Source organism: Meriones unguiculatus, chromosome X, assembly GCF_030254825.1.
Source record: "Meriones unguiculatus strain TT.TT164.6M chromosome X, Bangor_MerUng_6.1, whole genome shotgun sequence".
NCBI lineage: Eukaryota > Metazoa > Chordata > Mammalia > Rodentia > Muridae > Meriones > Meriones unguiculatus.
The window spans coordinates 56574835-56586744 of NC_083369.1; the positions used below are offsets into that span (position 1 = coordinate 56574835).

Below are 11910 nucleotides of genomic sequence, written 5' to 3' on the forward strand. Positions count from 1 at the left end.
TAGATGCCAAAAAAGCATTTGACAAAATCCAACACCCATTCATGTTTAGTGTCCTGGAGAGATAAGGGATACAAGGCACATACCTAAACATAGTAAAGATAATATACAGAAAGCCTAGAGCCAACATTAAACTAAATGAAGAAAAACTTAAACCAATACCACTGAAATCAGGGACAAGGCAAGGCTGCCCACTCTCTCCTTATCTCTTCAACATAGAACTTGAACTCTTAGGTAGAGCAATAAGATAACGAAAGGAGATCAAGGGGATAAAAATAAAAAAAGAAAGAAGTCAAAGTATCACTACTTGCAGACATTATGATAGTATACATGGATGACCCCAAAAATTCTACCAGAGAACTCCTTCAGCTGATAAACACCTTCACCAAAGTGGCTGGATATCAATTTAACCAAAAAAAAAAAAAAAAAAAAAATCAGTAACCTTCCTGTATACAAAAGACAAAATGGTCAATAACAAAGTTAAGGAAATCATACCCTTCACAATAGCCACAAATAGCATAAAGTACCTTGGTGTGACTCTAACCAAGAAAGTGAAAGACATGTTTAAAAGAATCTTCAAGTCTCTGAAGAAAGAGATTGAAGAAGATATTATAACATGAAAAGATCTCCCATGATCATGGATTGGTAGGATTAACATAGTGAACATGGCCATCCTGCCAAAAGCAATTTACAGATTCAATGCAGTTCCCATCGAAATACCAACACAACTCTTTACAGAACTTGAAAGAAAAATTCTCAATTTTATATAGAAAAACAAAAACAAAAAAACAGAATTGCTAAAACAGTCCTGTACAACAACAGATCATCCGGAGATTTCTCCATCCCTGATATCAAGCTATACTACATAGTAATAGTAACAAAAACTACACGGTACTGGCATAGAAACAGAATTGTGTAAAGATGGAATATAATAGAAGACCCAGAAATAAATCTACACACCTATAGATATTTGATTTTTGATAATGAAGCCAAAAGCATACAATGGAAAAAAGACAGCATCTTCAAAAAATGGTGCTGGTCTAACTGGATATCTACATGTGGAAAATGCAAATAAATTCATATTTATCATCCTGCACAAACTAAAGTCCAAGTGGATCAAAGACCTCAACATAAAGCCAGACACAAAACCTGTTAGAAGAAAAAGTGTAGAAAAGCCTTGAACTCATTGGCACAGGAGACAACTTCCTGAAGAGAACACCAACAGCACAGGCTCTAAGATCAACAATCAACAAATGGGACCACATGAAACTGAAAAGCTTCTGTAAAGCAAAAGACACTGTCATCAGAACAAAACTGCCTACAGACTGGGAAAGAATCTTCACCTACCCTATATCTGATAGAGTGTTAATATCCAGAATACATAAGAACTTAAGAAGTTAAACAGTAACAAATCAAGTAATCCATTTTTAAAATGCGGCACAGAGCTAAACAGAGAATTCTCAATAGAGGAATATTGAATGGCAGAGAAACACTTAAAGAAATGCTCAACATCCTTAGTCATCAATGAGATGCAAATCAAAAGGACACTGAGATTTCATCTTACACCCATCAGAATGGCTAAGATCCAAAACTCAAGTGACAACATATGCTGGAGAGAATGTGAAGAAAGGGGAACCCTCTTCCATTGCTGATGGGAATGTAACCTTGTACAACCACTTTGGAAATCAATCTAGTGCTTTCTCAGAAAATTAGGAATAGTGCTTCCTCGAGATCCAGCTATTGCACTCCTAGGCACATATCCAAAATATGCTCAAGTATACAAGTACATTTGCTCAGCCATGTTCCTAGCAACTCTATCCATAATAGCAAGAATCTGGAAACCACCCAGATGTCCCTCAATGGAGCAATGGGTGCAGAAATTATGGAACATTTACATAATGGGATACTACTCAGCAATTATAAACAAGGAAATCATGAACTTTGCAAGCAAATGGTGAGAACTAGAAAGTTATCCTGAGTGTGGTATCCCAGAAGCAGAAAGACACACATGGTATATACCCTCTTATAGGTGGATATTAGACATATAATATAGAATAAACATACTAAAATCTGTACACCTAAAGAAGCTAAACAAAAAGGAGGACCCTGGGTAAGATGATCAATCCTCATTCAGAAACACAAACGGAATGGACACAGGAAGAGGAACAAAAAAGGGAACAGGACAGGAGCCTACCACAGAGGGCCTCTGAAAGACTCTAACCAGCTAAGAATTAAGGCAGATACTGAGACTCATAGTCAAACTTTGGGCAGAGTGCAGGGAATCTTATAAAAGAAGAGGCAGATGAAAGACCTGGAGGGTACAGGAGCTACAGAAAGAGAGCAACAGAATAAAAAAAATCTGGGCCCAGGTATCTTTTCTGAGACTGATACTCCAACCAAGGACCATGCATGCAGATAACCTAGAACCCCTGCACAGATGTAGCCCATGGCAGCTCAGTGTCCAATTGGGTTCCCTAGTAATGGGAAAAGGAGCTGTCTCTGAAGTGAACTCAGTGACTGGCTTTTGATCACCTCCTCTTCAGGGGAGAGCAGCCTTACCAGGCCACAGAGGAAGACAAGGCAGCCAGTCCTGATGAGACCTGATAGACTAGGGTCAGATGAAATGGGAGGAGGACCTCCCCTATTAGTGGACTAGGGGAGGGGCATGGGAGGAAAAGAAGAAGAAAGGGTGGGATTGAGAAGGGATGAGGGAGGGAGCAACAGCTGGGCTATAAAATGAATAAACTGTAATTAATAAAAAATTATTTAATTTAGAAAAGTTAAATGTTGAAAGTATTTTTAAAGGAAACAAGTATTTTCTTGGATAAATAATGTATACAATACCATTGAAGAGGCTAAATCAACTCAACTGTCTACTTCTTCTGCAAAGGTTTTTTTACTACATCAAAAATTTAACTCATCTGTACATATGCTTTATACTTTGATACACCTCTCAGTGACAAATATCAATGGTAATGCAGGCTACATCAGTTCTAATGTCTGTGATCTTGGTGATATAATGTTGATTCATACAAGATTTAACAAACATTTTTTAAAATACTTTTTTTTTCTTTTCACTTTTCTAATGTGTTTATGTTTTGGACATCATGCAAGATTTTGCAAAGAGAACTATTTACCAGGCTTGGAGGATAGAGTTTCTAACCAAAAAAGTTCAATGAAACTAAATAAACAATAGCAAGATAGGCTTGAATCTAATAAGACAGAACTCAAAAGGAAACCATAGGAAATAAAGTTGGCAAACCCTACTGCACCTAAAGAAGTTAGCTGCAGGTGTGGCTGCTGTGTCACATGTTTGTCAGTAGGTTGCAGAGAGGAGAGAGGCTATGTCTGTACTCAGTGGTTGACCTATTAACATCTGAATGATTAGTTAGCCTAACATTCCCTGAAAAAAGTGAGCCTGAGGTGACCACCAGTCTGGTGCTATGCAGGCATGGACTGGCTCCCAGGATGGGGAGCAAGATTAAGAGAGTCATCACAATGGGGTCATGGGGCCCAGATGGGGAGCTTGCCTGAGATGACCACAGGTCTGGAACAATGCAGATCCCTGATCCCTGCCTGGCACCATAATGAACGGAGTGGGGCATAGCACTCCTGAGACTACTCCTGAGATGATCCCAGACACTCAGAGACCCCAGAAACTACTAGGAAAAGTAAATTAGTAGAAAAATGGAAGAGAAAGAGAAACTTCCTTAACAAAAATTATTGCCTTGAAATCAGTGGTTAGACTAAAATAATGCGCTAAAATTGTACTCTGAATTTTTAGGCTAATGTCTGACATGCTCCTCTTGACACTGATTTTCATCTCATAGTCTTCTGTACACTACAATGTCTGCTTACATCTGTTAGAGCTGTTCTTCAGGTATTAAGAAATATTATCACACAAATGCTAGGACTCAGTCCACGGTAAAAGAAAGCAGTCTACTTTAAATCAGACTAACAAACAAAGAGCTGTTTGTTGCTGCATTCTAGACTATGGAAATTAGGGAAATATTTAAAATATAGTGCTACATTGTTGTAACTGAATATGATTAGGCTTTCTTCTATGCATGATAGCCTTTTATACCAAGCAGTGATTACACAGCCATCATTATTGCTTGCTAGTGTTAGAAGTTCTATCAGCATCTTCAGTGGCAGCTGAATAAAAAGTTTCTATGTTTATCTCAAAAACTATCTTTCATGTCATGGTCTTGTTATACAGCCTGAAACTACATTCTGAATCAATTCTGAAAAGAAGAGCTCTTAAATAGTTGACAGCAGTTATATAGTCAAGGCAGGCCATAATTTCTGTTTCAGAAACCATGTTTGCAAGCTGATTTTTTTTTTTTTGTGACTACAGCAAAGAATTCTGGGGCCAGATTTTCAAAAAAGCATTTGTGTGCATAAAATGGGTGGTTGCCCTCACGCTATGACTCTCTTCAGACAGAAAGGGATCTTGGAACTACAGCCACCATTGTTACTACCATCTCATTGGTGGCTGTTGGAGCTACCACCACGGCATTAGCCATGAGTCATACTGGGCAGACTGCTCAGACCCTGAATAATCATTTAGCCAATGTAGCTCATGCCTTAGTTGTACATAAAGGAATTAATGCTCAACTAAAAGGAAGCTTGATGGTGTTCAATCAGAGGATTGACCTCATGCAGGAGCAAATTGATACCCTATAGCAAATCGCTCAACTTGGCTGTCAATGAAAATATGCTGGACTTTGAGTCACTAGCATATAACATGAGAATTTTTCCTGTGCTGCAAATCTGTCTAAACAATTGTCGAGCTATATTTTAGATAATTGGACTGGAGAATTCGATACTACGATAGAGCAGCTGAGAGTGGCCATTGTCACAGTAAATTCTACCAGAGTGGACACAGGACTAGCCACAGGATTATCATCATGGATTGCTGCAGCCATGAATCATCTGAAGGAATGGGCGGGCATGGGAGCGTTAGCAGGCCTTCTGGTGTTGGTCTCCTTGGTTTGCCTGTGGTATATATGCAAGATTAGAGTCTCACAACAGGGTGATGCAGCCATGATCATTCAGGCCTTTACAGCCATTGAAGCAGGACATTCTCCCCAAGCATGGTTGGATACCATAAAAAGCTAAAATGTTACGTTCAGGATGCGAGGCTAAGCACTGCACTCAGGGTCAGCCGCTTTGGACCCAGAGAAGAGCATGTCTGATTGCATGCGGGTTGATGCCCCAGGTCCCGCCTCTGAGAAAAAGGTATCGGATGGGTCTGATGCTCTTTGGGTGGATGACACCTAAATGAACATAGGTACAAAGTCCCAATTTATTTCTAATATCAGAGATCAGACCTCTACTCTTGCCTGATGCGTCTAAAACAAAAAGGGGGAACTTTAGAGAGCTGCGGAATGCTATGCCTTAAAGATGGAGCTGGTTTCCGCCTTCCACCTTCCCGATGGTGAGTGCTCTCTGTCACGAACAATTCCACATTTGGCTAAGGCTGAGGATCTGGCTTGCTTCCATGTATGTGGACCTATCTGCATTGCCCACGTGGCACGCCTGGGTTGGCTACCCAGAGGCTATTTAAGCTGTGGGCTGGCTTTCCCCAGGGTCCGAGGATTGTTCAAGGTTCCTGAATAAACTGCATTGAAAAAAAAAATAATTGAATATTAGAATAATAATAAAAAAAAGTGTCTTCAACACAGTAGTAATAAACATAGGCTTCAGAGGTAGGTAGATTTGGTTTCCAAACTTGGAATCCTTACTTCTTACCAATGTAAACCTGAGAAAATTATTTGGATTATTTGGATTAGTATTTTGGGAGTTTCCTGTTTTATGTGTTAAAAGTAAGAACCTCCTTGTGCTTATTACACAAACACAAAAGAACTTAGTTATTACAAAACAGAGTCTAACCTATTATAAACACCCAATTATTCATTAGTAGCAACACTATTAGTGTGTATTTTTAAAAATATGCTATTTTTTAAGATTCTTATTCCTGATGAATGTTGACATTTGTACTTAATGCTTATTAACCAAGTTATTTGGCGCTAATATGATTGTCAATACCAATAGAAACAACCAAACTCATTAAAAAAAATGGGTGGTTGCACACACAATTTTGTATGGAATTATCCATTTGCATACACAATTATATGCTTTTGAGGGTATAACACATATACATGAGATTTGGTAAGCCTACCCACTACACCTTCCTTTGAAAATCTAGTTCCCACTGTACAGAGAAAAAATGGGACTCTTAAAAAAATTCAGTGATAACGTTTTCTCATGGATCATCCCTTTTCTTCAATAATGTTTATACCTACTCAGTTATCATCTCAGGAGTCCCCACAATCCTTTTATGTATGAATGCTAAATAGCACCACCACTTTATTAGAAACTAAGAAATCAAGATGCACCAGTTGGACTGCTATAAATATTATCCAGTATTCATTTAAACTCCTTGATAACTGATTCTACCTGAGAGCTCTAATGCCATTCTTAAAGATCAATGAGTGCGTGTTGCGTGCGAGATGTTCACAAACAGCAGCTTTTCTGTTTGAGGTCTAACTAAGTCCAAGCTTATCCCCACTTCCTTACTAGCAAAGGCTTACACTGCTTCCTTCCTCTAGCTTACATCTGGTAAGAGAGAGAGTTTATACACCTGGAAAATCTCTGTCATTGTCAAAGCAAGAGAATAAAAAGTTCACTCACTTCACAAAAGCAAATGTGCCTTTGGGTGTGTAACATGTTTCTCAGAATGTTGATGAAAGAGGCTTATTTGACAGATAACAGCCTGAATTTTGTGGTTGCATATGTGGTTCTCTTACAAAACCTAACACAATTTTCTTTATGGCCTTGATATATTCAAAAGAAGACAAACACGTTTGAATATTTGTTGTTGTATTTAACTTTTGTTGCCCTTTCCTATTCCTGCTTGGCTTGCTACCTGTCTAGCATATCATTACTCAGTCTCTGCTGACAGAATTGCCGAGGCAGAAAGCTTAAGTTGTATTAGAGAAGGAAAAAACAAAAAACAAAAACAAAAAAAACATGATGACTCCCTGATTGCGCCTGAAACGTGAATTGTGTATGTTAAAACTCATCTGGATAATTAGAAATGAGCTTTTTATTGAGCTGTTATTGTCTCCTAGTAATGGCAAAGAAACAGGAGTGTCAGTAGCAGAAAGTCATGAATTAGAGATAGCAAGGAGCATTAGACAGAAAGAATGACATACCTTTGAGGCATACTATTGTTTCTTGATTTAAAAAAAAAGTGATTTATATGCTTTGAGAAAAGTGTGTGTGTCTGTGTGTGGGTGTGTGTGTAATTAAAATCACACCTGGTTGGCTAAACCTTCTTAAGACACTGACTTTGCCATTGATATTTATAATTTCTTTAAAAATAACTGAAGCTGAGAAAGACCTCTAGGAATAAACAGCATGTAATTCATTAGCCCAAATGCTTTCAGTATGAGTGTGTTTACTGGGATGCTTAATAATTTGTGTTTATTTAACTTCTTATATCTTAGAATCCCAGCGTGATTTATAAACATTTCTCCTCTTAGTACTGCCATCAGGAAGATTTACTTTTGTACATGTGGCTTAAATATGTTCCAAATGATTTAATAGTCTACAGTAGGTCACAAAGTATGCCAGAATCAGTTATATCAACCATTCTTTTGGGAAATGATTTACTCTAAATATCCATACGTAAGCATACTATAAAGAATGTGTCCATCAAGTACTCATTTCTGCATATGATATTGATAAACTATATAATCCACAGCCATCCTCCAAACATGTTTGGCATGAGTTAGTGTATAAAACAAAAGCTTATGTAGATAACATAAGGTCAGGAACAGCCATTTGTACTCAGTCACATAATTACAAAGATCTAGAAAAGCTCTGTAAATAACTTTACCAAGTTAATTTATCAAGTTTTGGGCTTATTGACATCAAGGTTTGACCAAATATTTTCTCATTGGCTCATATTTACCTAGGACTTTTGTCCATACTTTATTTTTCCCAAGCTCCCTTGTGCATACTAGAGAGGTCTCTGTTATACAGCAATCATTTCATTTAGCTGTCTAATGGACCAGAAGACTGCAACTAGGATGCCTAGAGGTAATTTACCAAAGTGCAAGGTGGCTATATTCATAAAGCAAAAATAGCTTTTACAAGTCTAAGTTATTGGAGCTAGGGAAAACAATCTTGGCTGACATATTAGAAAAATGCATTTTCTTAAAATTCTGTAATGTGGATTTCAGAGTTAAGAATTCACACAAAGATGTTTTGTTCCATACCCAGGTTGTACTTTTGCATGCCAGTAAGTATACAGTTATCTCCTTAGCAGATAAATTTGTAATTTTAAACATATACTACATGCTGAAATATTTATATATAAATAGGCCTTGGGAAACATAACTTTTTCCCTTGGTGAGCTTTTATAAAAGAATATACAGGATCACATGCATATATGCAAATATAATCTGACTCCCTCTATCTTCATCAGAATTGTTTAATATGAGAGGCAATTCAATTTAAAAATGTATACATTCAGAATTTTTCCTTCTGCCCTCTGTTTTTACAAATTGTTACTCCCCAAGTAATAATTTCCGCTTGGACAAGTTTCTTATCCTCCTAATGCCTTGTGCATTTCTTTTTTTCTGAGCAATATTTGTGGCAAGCAGTTTTCTCCTCCAGGCAACTTCTTTAAGCTTAAAGAAGTTTGAGCTGTTCGCAGAAAGAGATTTCTTTCATCCAAGAAAACATCAAGGAAAGAACATTCTAAGGGAAGTGTAAACTCACTCTCAAGCAAGCTTACAAAAAAAGGCTAGTCTATTTAATTCCAGAAAAGGCTACAGACAATGGCTTCTGGGGTTTGATGACATTGAAATGTCTATGCCTGAGGATTTCAGTAATAAAAGCACTGTTTTGAGGCTTCCACACTGTTTGCATTAATCACACTTACCACAACTTGTTTTAAGATAATATTGTTTTGTTTATGCTAAAATGATCTAATTAAAAGTAGACTGTAATTTTGGTTGGAAAACATTTGGGGGGATTTAATGCATGATCAGAATTCAACAGATAATATCTTCATCAGTGAATGAGAGTAAGACCTTTACTGAAGGCCAAAAACAAATTACCCAATTACCCATTAGACAGCAGAATGAAAAGATTTAGTGTGTATTTAACTGGAACACATGTATTTTACAGGTTGGCGAGACACAAAATCATGTAAAACAACACATCACCAAGCTACTTGAAAATGAAGGGGTAGTTTACTCCTCTCTGGGGATTTGGCAATGTTCCTTAACTAGGAAAAATAGCTCAGTATAACCCCTCTCTTCAAATTTCATATTCTGGATAGACTTTGGGATTTTTTGAAAATGAAGAACAAGGATCACCTTTTGCTGAAGGATACATTTTTTCAAGGTTATAATTTTATTGTGACCATTTGTTGTAGTGGTCGTCTGTTTATCAGGAGAGACCAAGGTCAAGTGCCTGTGTATCATTAAGACATGGATGATGAAAGGAGGAGCAAAATGCTTTCATCAACAAACCAACATAAAAATGAAAGAAAATTAACAGAGGAGAGCATGGAGCAAAGAGTGAAAAAATGTTCACAGCCTCTCAATTAAAGGCAGATAATATGCCTTCTGACTCTCTCAATTAGTTGCACCCCTGTGCCATTCGCAGACACTCATTTTCCCTCACCATTTATTTTAATTAAACTAAACTAGAGTCCATGTCTTTTAATTGCCATTCACATTTTCATGGCTTTCCTGACCCTAAGACAGAACTTCCTTAATGTCAGCAGTGATAATTTGCTGCCTGATACTACATATGTCACAAATGAGGAGAGTAGAAGCTAAATAACAAAAGATTTTCTGGCTTTGAAAAGAATAAAAGAATAAATCTGTTTTTTTGTTTGTTTTTTTTTTCACAATGTTTTCAACATTTTACCTTAATTGTGTAAAGTCAAATTTTATTCACAGTTTCAAATGACTTTTATCTTACAAACAATTCTGTGAACATTCAAAACTTGCTTTATTTTGATATCTCAGGATTTTCTATATCAGTCATGATCACTTAATATGCTTTGTCTCACAGCTTGTGAAATAATTATTCTGTATTAGCAAGTATACATAAGAGGGTTTATTAAATGTAGAAAAGTCTTTGTCTCAATTTCCACTTTCAAATTTATAAGCAAAGTTACTCTCTCACATATAGATAAAGGTTCTTTAAGTATACATATGGTTAAAAATTACTCCATGGTCTTTATCTTTCCTTTATGTCTATAAACCACTAAATACAAAGCAAAGAAGCTAAACCTTAACACCGTGGAAATTTGCATGGCAAATATGTACATAGAAGTAATGTGCAGAAGCTTAATGACAACAAATCTGAATGTGCAAGGTGAAACCTAACAGCTGTACCTAATTCTTCAGCAAGTGTTCACAATGAATATACTATGGGCTTTTCTAGGTCATTTAGCATTATGTGAGAAACCATCACTTTGACTCCATATTGTGAAGCCTCAATATCTACACAGATTGGTAGACCAGGGGCATAATGTGCTGAACTCTTTGAGGATATTAGTTGATGCTTAGTCAATTCAAAAATGCCTTGACATTCCTTTCCACAGGGAAACTTTTTATTTTCCTTTGAGTACTCTTGTAAATATAGTTACTATGTGAAGATTGATTTACTAAAGTAGACTTAACAGAAATAGGAAAAGATAAATATTTACATAAAGAACATAATGCATATTTTGCACATACCATATAAATGGTATATATATATATATATATATATATATATATATATATACTTCTAGGTAAAATTAATTGATTAAACTCTAAACAATGAGACTAAAAATAAAACCACTCATGATAAAGATAGACACGGAAAAAAATATTTAAATATTAAAATATTTAAATCTAAATAGGTACATTTTTTTCAGAATGATTTTTCAATAGTGTTAACCCTGGATACTTCTCTATAATTTGACACAATGAGATATTACTTTAAAAGATGGTGTAAGTGGTCAAGGGGAATTCATTTAAAGAAACAAAATGTTTTGTTTTTGAAGAATAAATATACCAAAAATAAAGAAGTCATAGTTGCTCAATTCTTTAGCTTAGTCATGTGTTTAGTTATTTATTTATCCATTTACTTTTGCCAGTCGTTTTGCTTAATTTTAACTCATCTTAATTTTTTTCTGTCTGTTAATTAAAATTGTGAAAAGTTATATCTATATATATAAGATATTAAGGGCTAGAAATATGGCTTAGTGGTTAACAGGACTTGTTGCTCATCCAGAGGCCCCAAGATTAGTACCCAGTACCCCCCACATCAAGAGGCTTACCACCACATGTGACTCCAGTTCCTAGGAGATCAGATACCTTTGGTATGTTCTTTGTAAGAAACTACAATCGAAGCAAGTGGACCTAAAAAGCAAGCTGGAGTAGCCATTCTAAGATCTAATAAAATCGGCTTTAAACCAAAATTAGTTGAAAGAAAAGGGGAAAAATAGCTCATACACATCAAGGAAAAATTCACGAAGATAACATCTAAAAACTCTTGACTCTGAGGTAGTGTCTATCTTTGTTGCTGAGGTTTATTGTATGCAGCATAATAATAGAGCCTGTTTTTCCGTCCATTCTGTTAGCTTGTGTTTTTTTAATTGGAAAATAGAGTTAATTGATGTTGAGAGACATTAATGGCCAATGACTGTTAATTCCTGTTATTTTGAAGTTTGAAATGTGTGCGTTTGTGTGTACTTTTTTATTTTGCTAGTGTGCAGTTATTTATTTTCTGTCTGTTTTTGAGTGTAGTTAACCTCCTAGGGTTGGAGTTTTCCTTCTAGTATCTTATGTAGGACTGAGTTTGTACATAGATACTTAAATTTGGTTTTGACAT

General features: G+C 36.2%; 1 non-coding gene across 1 annotated transcript; it reads left to right on the forward strand.

Moving 5' to 3' along the window:
* Window positions 1–3262: 3262 nt before the first annotated feature.
* Window positions 3263–3398, forward strand: LOC132650239 (small nucleolar RNA SNORA17). Its single transcript, XR_009588619.1, has one exon. It is a non-coding gene; the product is annotated as a small nucleolar RNA SNORA17 (small nucleolar RNA).
* The last annotated feature ends 8512 nt before the right edge of the window (window positions 3399–11910 follow it).